The following is an 11,478-nucleotide window of genomic DNA, read 5'->3' as shown; positions in this document are numbered from 1 at the left end:
AGCGCTGCTGAGGAGGCGGGAGAGGCTCCCACCACCACTGCTGTACTGGCAGCCGTCAGCCTGGCTTGTGGCTGAGCAGAGCTCCCCCTGTGGGAGCATCTGCCCCTTGGTGGTCAGTGTGTGTCATAGTGACCAGTCATTCCCAGTCTTTCTGCTGTTAGTGTCAATTTGCATATTACCCTTTTATCATATATATTATATCTTCAATTAAGCTGTTTTTGGCTGCTAGGAGATCCTCTTTTGAGAAATGCTACTCAAGGTTTTTCTTTTTCTTTTTTTTGCTTCATATTGATTTGTAGGGATTCCTCATATATTCCAGATATGAGTTCTTTACTAGATACATGTATTGCAAATATTTTCCCCAATCTGTGATTTTCATTTTCACTCTCATAATAGTGTTTTTTAATAAAATAAGTTAATTTTTAACAAATTCCAATTTGTCAATTTTTTCTTCAATGTTTAAAAATTGTGTTAAAATACACTTAACATAAAATTTCAATCTTCAGTGTAAAACTCAGTGGTATTAAGTACATTTATATTATTGTACAATCATCATCACCATCTACATCCAGAAATATTTTCCTCTTGCAAAACTGGAACGCTATTTAAAAATTACTTCCTTCCCTAACCGGTTTGGCTCAGTGGATAGAGTGTTGGCCTGCAGACTGAAGGGACCCAGGTTCGATTCTGGTCAAGGGCATGTACCTTGGTTGTGGGCACATCCCCAGTAGGGGGTGTACAGGAGGCAGCTGACCAATGTTTCTCTCTCATCGATGTTTCTAACTCTCTGTCCCTCTCCCTTCCTCTCTGTAAAAAAATCAGTAAAATATATTTTTAAAAATATTTTTAAAAAATAAAAAAACATAAAAATTATTTCCCATTCCCTTTCTCACCCCAGTCACTGGCTATCACCATTCTACTTCTCATCTTTATGATTTTGACGACTCCAAGTGCCTCATGTACATGGAATCATACAGTATTTGTGTTTTTATAACTGGCTTTCACTTAGAATAATTTTTTCTTCATCTCTAGCAAACATTTTTGTAACCTTTTAAAAATTTACTATATAGGAATCGAGCAACGTTTTTTGATCTAAAATTTACTTTGTCTGATATTAGTATAGCCACTCTTGCATTACTGTCTTCTCTTGTGTTTACTTGTTTTTTGCAGTAAAACATTTAAATTCTTTTCTTATTTTATTTTGTGTATATTCTAGAGCTATTTTCTTTGTGGTTACCATGGGGATTTCATTTTAAATCCTAAAGTTATAACACTCTATTTTGGATTTACACCAGCTAAACTTCAATAACATAAGAAATCTTCTGTCCCTGTCCCTTTTGGTTGTTGATATCACAAAATTACATCTTTATCCATAGTGTAGCCAGAACATAAACTAATAATTCTTTAAATGCATTAATTTCCTAAATTATGTAGAAAACAAGATTTGGAATTACCAACCAAAGTTACAGTAAGGCTCACTTTTACATAAATTGTTTTTTTTTCTTTAAATGTATTAGTCTCTTAAATGATGCAGAAAACAAACAAAAAATACAGTTACACATCATTGTTACAATAATACTGGCTTTTATAATTGCTCTTGTATTTACCTTTTTTTCTTGTATTTACCTTTATTGATAGTTTTATTTCTTCATACAGCTTTGAGTTACTGTCTAGTGTCCTTTTATTTTATTTTAACGGTTAAAATTTTAACCTACAGGTTAAAATTTAACCTATAGGATTCCCTTGAGCATTTCTTGTAGGGCAGGTCTGATGGTATAGGATTTTTGGTTAACAGTTTTTCTTTTCTTTTAACATTTAAACATATTGGCCACTCTCTTCTGGCCTCCAAAGTTTCTGATAAGAAATATACTTACGATCTTATTGATAATTCCTTGTATGTGACAATCTCCAACTGCTTTCAAAATTCTCTCTTTGTTTTTGAAAGTTTGATTGTAATGTGTTCCAGTGTGGCTCTCTTTGAGTGTATCCTACTTGGAGTTTGTTGAGCTTTTCGGGTGTTTGTATTCATGTCTATCATCAAATTTGGGAAAATTTCAACCAGCATTTCTTCAAATATTTTCTCTGCCTCTTTCTCTTTCTTGTCTTCTTGAACTCCCACAATACATTGGTCTCCTTGATGGTGTAGTATAGGTGGTGTGAGATGTACATAAAACAGTTATTCAAGAGTAATTTATATTAAAAAACAAGAAAAGCTAAAAATTAAAAAATAAAGAACCAAGTCTCCAATGTAAGCAGTAAGTTAAAGAATGAGTAAAACCAAAGAAAGCAGATGGAAATAGATAATAAAAATAAAAGCAAACATAAAGAAATTAGAAAAAAGTACTATAAAGAATTTCAACAGCCCTAACCGGTTTGGCTCAGTGGATAGAGCGTCGGCCTGTGGACTGAAGGGTCCCAGGTTCAATTCTGGTCAAGGGCATGTACCTTGGTTGCGGGCACATCTCCAGTAGGGGGTGTGCAGGAGGCAGCTGATTGGTGTTTCTCTCTCATCGATGTTTCTCTCTATCCCTCTCCCTTCCTCTCTGTAAAAAATCAATAAAATATGTTTTTAAAAAAAGAATTTCAACAAAGCTAAGAAATTGATTCTTTAAAATTAAAATATGGACAAATTTATGGTAATGAAAGTAGAAAAAAGGAAAGAAGGCACAGATAAATATTGTAAAGGAGGGCAGAATTACAAAGGAAGCAGAGATGAAAATAAGAGAATTTTATCAACAACTTTATGGCAATACATTTGAGAACTTGGACAAAATAAATAGTCTTAGAAAAATGTAACTTATTAAGACTGATTAAAAAATGTTTTGAAAGGCCAAAATAGCTCTTTAAATAGTCCTGTTAAATAAATAGAAATATTTGGTGAAGCAAAATAAAACTAAACAAAAACCCCATCACATAAGGAAAACACCAGTTCCAGATGTGTTTCAGGAAACTTACAAATATCAGATTATTCCAATCTTAAACAAACTTTTACAGAGAAAAGAAAAATAGATAATACTTCCCCAACTTATTCTATGAAGCTAGAATAACTAGATAACAAATCCTAAATAACAAAGACAGGAAAGTATTAGGTTTTCTTTATTTATTAATACAAATAGATAAAAAATCCAAAACGAAATATTAGCACATCAAATCCAATGGTCTCGTAAAATCCTATATAATAAAAGCCTAATATGCAAATTGTCCCCTTGACTGGGAGTTCAACTGGGAGCTCGACCAGGGGGCGGGGCCAGCAGCAGCGGTTGGTGGCTGGGGGAAGGGAGGCGCTCTGGCTGGGAGCCAGCAGTCATGAGGGACCCTACCCATGCTTGAATTTTGTGCACTGGGCCTCTAGTAAGTAATAAAGCTCCTTGAGTCAGTTGGGCTTATCTCAGGAAAGTAATATTTAATATTAGGAAACTCTAAATGCAGTTTATCAAAACAGACTAAAAGAGCCCTGAACAGCATGCTCATTGGTTAGAGCACTGTCCTGTGCACCAGAGGGTTGCGGGTTCGATTCCTGGTCAAAGGCATGTACCTAGGTTGCCGGTTTGCTCCCACCCCAGGTTGATGTGTTTGTTTTTAAAATTGATTTTGGAGAGAGAGCGGAAGGGAGAAAGAGAGAAATATTGATGTGAGAAAGAAACATGGATCAGTTGTGCCCTGACCGGGGGGAATCGAACCTGCAACCTAGGCATGTGCCCTGACTGGGAATCGAACCCACAATCTTTTGGTGTACGGGAAAATGCCCCAACCAACTGCACCACCCGGCCAGGGCAAGTGGGAACCTTTTTAAGTACGGGCTCTGTGTGACTGCAGAGCACACACGCCCATGAAGCGATCCCAGATAGTAATTACTGATTTACATCTCCATCTTCCGTATATGTCACTGGATGAGTAGGAGAGAACACTTTCCAAGGGAAGCCTGTCTGCTTCATCTTTATGCCCCAAATGGGCTAGCAGGGTGCCAGGTACAATCAGTAAATGGCTGCTGAATGGACAAATGAAAACTGCACTATGATCTAAAACACATCAACTCTTTGATAACAGCTTTGCGAAAAAAGTAGAAAAATCATATTAAATGCCCTTCTCCGGTTTAAGATTGTTTCCCAATTTCCAAATAGTTAACAAAATGTACATCTTAGAGAAAACATGGTGGTGCCTGTTAGCATCTTACACGATGGCTGTACGTACGCTTCATGGAAAGGGAGGTGTTTCTTTAAGTTCTAAAGTGGGTTCCTGGGACCAACTTTCTATCTTATTCTTTCTGATATCTGCTCTTAACTGATCCCCGAGGTGGGGAATTATCTACGACCTCAGCGCAGGATTGAAAAGTCTTGGTTGAACTGGTTTTGTAGGCAGCACGACAGGTGACCCCCAACCTCCCACCAGAATTGGAGGTTTCCTTGGGGAAACGCTCTCCAAACTCCTTCTTGTCATTTATGTTACATGGCATCTTTAAACATCTCCGTAGGGAAATGTTTGCTCCCCGTTTTAACCCTTTGGGGCCTGTGCCTTCTACTTTCTGCACCTCAGTGTCCCCCTTTACACAAGGAGAGCCAGTGGCCACAAAGTGGGGCAGTGAGAAAGAAATTGTTGGGTGAGAACTACTCCAAGGTCTGTTCCTAGAGAGGAAGAGATCTCGTCAGACTCCAAACTCACACCTCACCACTCCAGAGCTGTCCACATCAGAAAAGGTGGAGGAAGGGAGAGAGGGACAGGTCTTTAAGGACGCACACTATTCTCCACCCCAACTTCGGGGGCCTGAGGCCGTGTGTCCTCACCCCCTCCCCCCCGTGGAAAATAAGAATCCAGAACCAGACCCTCCCCCACACCTTCAGCCCCTCCCCCTGCGGCTTCCCCAGGGCGGCCCCCTCCCCCCCATTACAGCATCGCTCTGGGCGCCAAGACGGATTCCAGCCAGGGACTGCTGCAGTCCGCTCTCCTCCGCCTCTCCTGGCTCCTGCAGCCCGTGTCCTGGCTCCGCAGCCTCCGGCTGTGCCCCGGAGAGTCCCTTTCCCTCCTCCACCCCGCCTCTGCCTCGGCACACCCTTGGCTCGGGGCCTAGAGGTGGGCGGGCACCGTGGGGACAGGTGGGGCCCCCGCAAAGTCGGCAGGTACAGCGGGGTTCTCCCTCCACATTGGGGTTGCCTCGGCGGTGAGGACTGTGGGTGGGGGACGCCCGCCAGTGGCTCTGAGGCCCGGCACAGCGCCCCACACCGGCAGGGGCTGGAGCCGAGGAAGCGGGCTCCTGGACCCGAGGCCAGGCACTGAAGTCGGGGAGCTGACCGGGAGAACCGGAGGGAGAGTCGTGCCTGGGGGGCTGTGTGTGACCGGCAGGGTGTGCCTGCCTCCACGGGGCGCGAGACCGTGTCTGTGAACCCGTGTGACAGTCTCCCCAACGGCCCGCCTCTGGGCTTGGGGCGCTGAGCCTAGGTCCGCTGAGCGTGGCCCTGGTCCCCGCGGACGCCACCCGGGTGGTCCACAGCGGGGCCTCCCCAGCGCCGTCGCTCAGCGAGGCGTGCGCTCCTCGGAGACCCCGGCGGCGACCTCGGCCTCCTGGGTCCGGTGCGGGGGCGGGGAGCTCGGTCCGCGTCCCTCTCCGGGCTCCGGGCTCGGCAGCCCTGCGCGGGGGCGGGGGCGGGGGCGGGGGCGGGGGCGGAGCGCGCGGGCGGGATCCCCCCGCCTCCCCTTCCTGGTCCCCGGGAAATCCAGCCTCCGCGGCTTGGCCGCCTCCCGCTCCAGCGCCTGCTGCCGCTCGGCGCTCGCTCGGGGCTCCGCAGCCGGCGCGGCCCCTCCGCTGGGGGCTCCGCAGTGCCGGGCGCGTCCCTGCCCGCCTGCCCGCCGCCGCAGCGCCCCCAGCCCGAGTCGCCGGCACCATGTAACCCGGCCGGAGCCCAAGCCGGGCCAGGTAAGCCGCGGGAGGGGTGGGGACGGCCACGCTCGCCGCGCCCTCTGCAGCGCCCCCATCCTCGGCCTGGCTGCGGCCCGGCGCCGCCCACGCCCCGGGCTCCGGCGGCCTCGGCTCCGGGCTCGGGGAGGTGCGAAGGCTGGGCCTCCTCCGCTGCCCTGTTTCTCTCCCCCCCCACCCCCCCCAACCTCGCCCTGGCCTGGTGGCCCGCGGGCCTGACCCGAAGACGGGCGCGGAGGGACCACGCGGAGCGAGGACCGGCTCTCCGGGTAGCGCCGCGGGGGTTGGCCAGCCCCTGTCGGGCTTGGCCGGGATGGAAGCTCGGGTCTGGGAGGGAGTCACCAGCTGGCTGGTGGGGGGAAGTGGCGGTGTTGGGGAGATCCGGAGAGAAGTTTCCTCTGCAGGTGTGTGAGTGTGAGTGCGTGTCTGTGAGAGTGTGTGAGTGTGGCACCGTGTGGGTCCGTGGGTGAGGATGTGTGCCAGCGAGTGTATGCAGCGAGTGTGTGTGTGTCATTGTGGGCGAGTGTGTGTGCGTGTCAGTGGGTGTATGCAGTGTGACTATGGAGGGTGTTACTGTGTATATATATATCTGTGGACATGTGTGCGAATGAGTGTGTGTTGTCACGGCATGTGCCTGTGTATGTGTCTGTGAGTGTGTATGTGTGTGTGCCGGTGTGACTGTGTCTCTGTGAGTAGCTCCTGGTATCTGTGGCCTGTATGAGTGAGTGAGTGAGTGTGTGTGTGTGTGTGTGTGAGTGTGTGTGTGTGTTGGCTGTGTGAGAATGTATCTGAGGAGAGTTCACTCTGAGTCGCCCACATCTGGGCTTCCTTCTCTGCCTCCCTCTCCCAGGGGATTTCAGAGGTCAGAGCAACCCCTCTCACCAGGGGCTCTTCCTCCTGTGTCTCCTCAGGCAAGAGCTGAATTGCACTCGGCCCCACCTTCACCTACCTCAGGGGTACTTTCTGTGATGCTCTGGTTGTGTCCTTGCTGCATGCTGGGGCCCCTGGCGGTAGTGGGGCCCCGGGTGAGCTAGAGGATGTGTGCTTCTTCTTGGGGCCCAGGAACTTGTGTTGTCTCAGTCCTGTTTCACCAAAGGACCGTTAGAAACGGGAACCGAGCAGGCCAGGAAGAAGCGCCTGCCCTGTTCCTAGTCACCGGAGCAGGTGGATGTCCCACCAGCCGTCTCAGCCCTGAATTTACAAGTTCTAGGTCACTGGTTCAGTCTGCTGGCTCTAGGTGGGTCTGTGCTGAAGCTCTCTGAAGTAGTCGTAGTAGAAATAAATAAAAAATAAATAAATAAAAACAGTGCCTTTCCATCAGTCCAGGACTTTTGAAACATGCTCCCCTCTCAAGTCTTTCTTTTCTTTCTTTTTTTTTTTTTTTTTTTTAAAATATACTCCATTGATTTTCTACAGAGAGGAAGGGAGAGAGATAGAGAGTTAGGAACATCGATGAGAGAGAAACATCGATCAGCTGCCTCCTGCACATCTCCCACTGGGGATGTGCCCGCAACCCAGGTACATGCCCCTGACCGGAATCGAACCTGGGACCCTTCAGTCCGCAGGCCGACGCTCCATCCACTGAGCCAAACCGGTTTCGGCTCAAGTCTTTCTTTTCATCTCCCCAACAGCTCTGGGAACCAGAGCCAGCTTAAGCCACGTGAAATTGCAAATATTCGACTGCTTTTGTTTTTTATTTACAAAAACAGCAAATTCATCTAGCTCAGCCTAATATAATGCCAATTTATAGATGAAGATGTTGAGGCTCAGAGGTAAATTGTATTTTCTGTAATCCATAGTCAGTGGTACAGAAAGGCTCTAACCGAGGTTTTTTGGTGACTGAAGGAGCTGTGTTGGGCCAAGGTTAGTGAGTGGTACTCCCTGCTGTGTGCTCTTGATCCTGGGGGCACTGACTTCCACCTCTGCCCAGCATTTCATGAGTGCTGGGGCTCCTTCTGCACCCAGCTGCCAAGGCCTAAAAGGGAGAAAGGAGGAGATGAGAAGAGAGGGGGGGAGAGAGTTCGTGAGTTTGCAGTGAATCAGGGTCTAAAAAGGGAGTTGGGAGGGCTAGGGTGGCAGGTGTTTCTAAAAAGAACATGAACATAGGATGAACAACTTTACATACTACCCCTGCATGCTCGACCCCCATTAACCCACTCCTCTGACAGGCAGTGCCCACTGCATTTTATGCCAGGGGGCTCATGTCCAAGGAATGAGCTTGTATGTCACTATAAGATGATGGTTAGGGGAGGAAGCTTAGCATTAACTTGTCCAACCTCTTAATTATAAAGTGAAGACACTGAAACCCAGAGAAGGGAGGGGATTTGCCCAAGGTCACAATGTGTAGGTTCCTGGCTAGTCTTAGCCCAGGAACTTTATAACCCTCCATGTTGCTTTCTATTCCTGGAAACCCTTTCCCCTCCCCATGCCCATCAGAACTGAGCAGAGATTTGGGGAGAAGCATTAAAGACTCAATAAACCTAAGACTAAAGGGATCCCTTCAACCTGGGACCCCTTTCCAAAGAGAGGGAGCTACAGATGTTTCTGGAGATGGGGATTCCTAGCCATACCCACCATCAATGTAGACCATGGGCTTGTCTTGATTCCTGCTGGTGAGGGGCTGGAGCTGCTGCAGGCCAGGCTCCCAGACTTTATTCTGTGACAGCGCCCGCTTTCTGCTGCTGCTGCCTGGCACCTCACATCATCTCTTTCCTGCTGATGTTGATGCTTGAGCTGGCTGCGCTACATTTTCTTTCATCCTACCCAATCTCTGATGCATTTTGCTTCTGGCCGGCCTGACAGTTCCTTACTTTATGGGTTCCTGTTGGGTAGAGAAACTTCTGGGGCTTGTTCGATTTTGGAAAGGTCTGATGTTACCCTTAACCTTTCTAATTAAACCTTCCAGGAGTCTCGGATAAATTATAATGACAATGGTTCCCATTTTACAGATGGGAAGACTGAAATTCAAAGAGGGGCTTCTTGTTTGTTTGGTTTTCTCTTAATCTACTAAGATCAGTAGTGGAAGAGGTTCCTGAAGTGAGGGGACAAAGGGAGCAAAGGACAACAGTAGCTTTTGTCTGGAGGAGCTTGTACAGGCAGACCCGGTCCAGTGTCTTACCATTCCCATGGTCAGGAAACCTCCTCAGGGTCTGACTTCTTTCCCACTTGGTGGGTTCAAAGCGTGTCTCTCAGTGGGGGTTGGAAGAACAGCTGTGAAACCTCCACTATCCAAGCATTTGTCTCAGTTCCCCCCTTACCCACCCTCCCTCCAGTCTGAAGGCTGCTGGCTCAGCGGGCCTCCTGCTGTCTGGGGAGTCTGGGTTTGAGCTGGGGTGAGGCACTGGTACCATTGTTATGGTAACGACCTGCCAGCTCATCGTTGCTAATAACTTGTCAAGTCCCTGGGCTCAAATGCAGCATGCCTTCCCACCAGCCCTTCTCCCCATGTCACAGAAAGAAACAGTGAGGCTGTGAGGGAAAGGTCTGTGAATAAGGGAGTCTGGGGAGGTGGGTGGCCTTGTATTGGGGCTGTAGCTGAAGAAACGGGAAGGTCACTTGGGGGCTGGTTTATGCATATGATTACATAATTTGCATATGTAATAGGCTGTTACATGTCAGTACACTCAGAACATAGTTGAATAAACCTGTACATGCAAGATGACATGTTCATGTGCTTTTACACAGCAGCCCACATGCACACATGTTTCCAAGCGTCAGAACATGCTTGTGTATGAATACTGCCTCTACCATCTGCACATAAGGCACCCGAGAAATCTGGGTTTGTGGGGGTGTCCAGGTATGTGGGTTGGGATCTGATCTTTTTCTGATGCAGCTTCAAAGTGTCTTGTTAACAAAAGGACAGAACAGTCCCAGGGTTTCTTCTTCCTTCTTTCCAGTCAAGAGCTCAGAATGGGAGTGGGCTGGGGATGGTGTGCGGGCCCTAAGCTCCCAGCTCCCAAAGGCCCCTGCCTCTATGCCCTTTGAGCTCAGGTCTCCTCTGCCCCCTCACTCTCTATTCTTTCTCATCCTCTCCTCGTCCTGTGTGTAAATATTAAAGAGCTGAGCCTGCAGAGCTGATGTAGACATGGGGAGAGAATGAAATTAAAAAGGATTCCCTCACCCCCATCCCAACACCCCCAGCCTGCAGTCCCCCGCTCCTGCCTCCTTCCCTCTCCCTTCTCCTCTCCCCATCACTCAGTGCTTCCACATGTCTCTCCTCCCCCCAGTCCAGATGGGAGCTGGCTCCTTCAGGAAGGGGGCTTAGAACTGGGTGTGGGGAGCTACCTCTCTCTGTCTCCCTCACTACATCTGCCTGCAGGGCTGGGAGCCCCCACGTGAGTATGTCTTTTATTTTGGGGGGTGGTGGTTAGGAAGGAAAGTGGTGTTTAGAACCAGCTGTGAGTGGCGTTAAGAGGCTCAGGGCTGAAAGGAGGTGGGTGGGGTCCTGTCTCTAGGCTCCCTCAGGGAAGCCTCCTGTCTGGGTTTCTTTTCTCTCTTTGGACAGAGACTGAAGGGAGGGCTACCAGATGCCTCCGGTGGATGGGAGCGAGTATGGGAGGGGCTGGGGGAGAGGGGCTTCTGTTCTAAAGAGGTGTGTGTTAGGGTAAGCTTGTTCCTTTCTGACAGGCTGGGCTTCTGGCAGGGCGTCCTGCAATCCTTGGGAGCTGTCCCGAGTGCTGAAAGAGACTCGGAGGGGGTTTGCTCATTCGGAACTGTCCTGGGTCCTGAATAGGCCTGCGTTGGGGCCCGATGATGAAAAGGCGGCTGGGCAGTACTGAGGGCTCACTAGAAAAATTCTCCCAGATGACCCACTTTTCAAGGACAGAATTCCTGGATGGAAACATAGATTTGGGGGTCCTCCCTCTGGCTTTAGGCCTCACAGTTATTAGTGGTATTTGGGAAAGGGACTTCTCTTCCCCTGTTTCAGTTCCCCTTCCCCTTTCCAAAATTACCCTACTGTTACTGTGGGGGAAGGGATGGAGGATGATGTTGTGGCTGTGAGCCGTCTTCGCATAGATGGTTTCAGTCCAGTAATCTTGGGGGTACTGGCACCAGCCTTTCTCCTACTGGGTCCCAGAAATTCAGGCTCAAGGCAGTTTTGGATTAGGAGAGCTTAGGTTTTGCTGGTTAGGCCTGGGGTGGTTAGAGGTCGAAAGTTTAGGATAATTTGATTGACTATGTGACATCCCCCTGCCCACCATACTTTTGAATTTGGGACAGGGTACAGTAAAATATCCTGCAAGCCTGCCTTATGCTCTGCCCACCCCAACCACAGCTCAGAGCAGCATTTGGGGAGGCTTTTATTGGGGAGGAAGATTTCCAAGCAAAGGATTCAAGGAGTGGGTGGGGTAGTTCAGTGCCATGGAGCAGAGAAGGAGGAGGCTACTGGAGATGGGGCAATGAAAAAGAGGAAGAGCTGGCAGAGAAGGAAAAAAATCAAATTTGGGGACAAGGTCTTGGTTTCAATCCTAAGTTCCCTTGTAAATCTTTTCCCCACCAACCTAAGGTCAGGGTTATCTCAATTTTCTGGGTTTTTACACTCTGTCTTTGTAACTCTGAAGGGAATAGAG

General features: G+C 48.5%; 1 protein-coding gene across 1 annotated transcript in view; it reads left to right on the top strand.

The window, feature by feature from the left end:
- Positions 1 to 5,802: 5,802 nt before the first annotated feature.
- DLGAP3 (DLG associated protein 3) overlaps positions 5,803 to 11,478 on the top strand; it is a 59,281-nt gene continuing 53,605 nt past the window's right edge. Inside the window, 1 exon segment of the mRNA XM_070404688.1 lies at positions 5,803 to 5,908. The gene's annotated coding sequence lies outside the window, so the exon portion shown is untranslated.

This window comes from Myotis yumanensis, unplaced genomic scaffold (genome assembly GCF_028538775.1).
Source record: "Myotis yumanensis isolate MYYU_CA2020_CCGP unplaced genomic scaffold, mMyoYum1.0.hap1 SCAF_2, whole genome shotgun sequence".
Classification (NCBI taxonomy): domain Eukaryota; kingdom Metazoa; phylum Chordata; class Mammalia; order Chiroptera; family Vespertilionidae; genus Myotis; species Myotis yumanensis.
Note: the sequence above shows the minus strand (reverse complement) of the source record. Positions and strands in the feature narration are given on the sequence as shown.